Source organism: Propithecus coquereli, unplaced genomic scaffold (genome assembly GCF_000956105.1).
Source record: "Propithecus coquereli isolate 6110/MARCELLA unplaced genomic scaffold, Pcoq_1.0 Scaffold42, whole genome shotgun sequence".
Taxonomy (NCBI): Eukaryota; Metazoa; Chordata; class Mammalia; order Primates; family Indriidae; genus Propithecus; species Propithecus coquereli.
The window spans coordinates 8,847,887-8,849,725 of record NW_012149952.1 but is presented as its reverse complement, the minus strand read 5'-3'; positions in this window follow the sequence as shown (position 1 = coordinate 8,849,725).

Genomic DNA, 1,839 nt, shown 5'->3' with positions numbered 1-1,839 from the left:
CTGAGCAAGAGCGAGACCACGTCTCTACCAAAAATAGAAAGAAATTAATTGGACAGCTAAAAATATATATAGAAAAAATTAGCTGGGCATGGTGGCGCATGCATGTAGTCCCAGCTACTCAGGAGGCTGAGGCAAAAGGATAGCTTGAGCCCAGGAGTCTGAGGTTGCTGTGAGCTAGGCTGACGCCACGGCACTCACTCTAGCCCGGGCAACAGAGTGAGACTCTGTCTCAAAAAAAAAAAAAATTAGCTTGGATTACTAAAAATATGAAAGTAGAGAAAACAGTAAAGCATACGTTTAGATCCAATGACTTATTTGAGCAGAGTAATTCTTGTTTAGAGTGGATATAGACATTCACTCAGGGCTTTGATTTGAAGGACACTGAGAAGTTCCCAGACATCTCTCCTAACTGCCATTAGTTGGATACCTATTCTCTGTAAGGGAATTCTCTTTTATTGAAAAGGCCTTTTATATACGTTATCTCTAGCTTCTTATGCATATCTTAAGAGGTAGCTGATTAGTATCATGCCCATTGTATAGAGGAGGAAACTGAGGCACCAATAGGCTGAGTACTTGTCTAAGGCCACACAGCTAGTACGGAGCAGGACTGAGATTCAAATCCTGATCTGACTCTAGAATGTGCTCCTTTCGTTACAGTTGCCTGCTCCTCCAATGGTCTTATTGATCCTTACACTGGTATAAATGATGCATTCATTCATTTTAAACTAAGCTTCAGGGAAGGGAATCATCTGAGTCCCTAACACCTTGGTGGAAATGAGTGTTCCTAAGGTGACTTTCCTCCCCCAGAGGCACTGCAGGGCACTTCCAGGCATGTTGTGAAGTCTGGGAGAGTGGGGCTAACATAGAAAGGAAGATGCTGTATCCCAGAAAGGGTGGACTTGGACACTTCTCGAAGTTCCCCAGGGGTGACTGGCTGCTCACAGTTACTCAGTCTCCTTCTGGGGGCTTGGCCCAGACTAGCTTTAAGCTGCAGGCTTTATTATGTGAATTTCAGCTTGCTCTCAATATGATCCCTGCTGTAGACACTATATTAATAACCGTGGTGCTGTAGACATGGAAAGTGAAATCCAATTCCTGCCCAGGAGATTCCAATCCTCAAGACATAAGAGACAAACTATCCATCGAATTGCAAAAGACTTACAATGGAGGCAGCTGACTCGAGCCTGGACTTGACTCGGAATTCACTGAATACCGGGGAGTGAGCCTGAGACCTGGCCTGCAGGCAGGCTTCGCAAAGGCACTCGGGTTACTGAGATAAAAGAGCAGCCTGTATTTGTATACACAAGGAGGGCAATGCGCACTACCCAAAGGATGGACATATTTGAAACACGGACTTGGGGGTGGGGAACCAAGGGCAACACACGTAACCTAAACATCTGTACACCCATAATTTGCTGAAATAAAAAAAAAAAAAAGAAAAGAAATGATAATGTTTCAAAGAAAAGTTATAAAAATTATTTTCATTAGTTCATGTAATTAAATTTTATTCTGCTTTATCTTGAGAAAAAAGAAAATGCAGAAGTAGACCCATATAAATATGTAACGGATTTTTGGCAAAAATGCAAAAGCAATTTAGTGGAGGAAGAATGGCTTCTTCCACTAATAGTGCTGGACATAAGTAGCTATCTGTTTTGGAGTGTGGCAGTGGGGAGGACAATCAACTGAAACCTCACACCTTATACAAAATTAACTCATGATGGATATGGATCACAAACTTAAATGTAAAATACAAAGTTCTAAAACTTTTAGAAAAAAAGAGAAAAATTTTGAAACCTAGAGCTAAGTAAAGAGTTCATACATTTGACACCAAAAGACTCT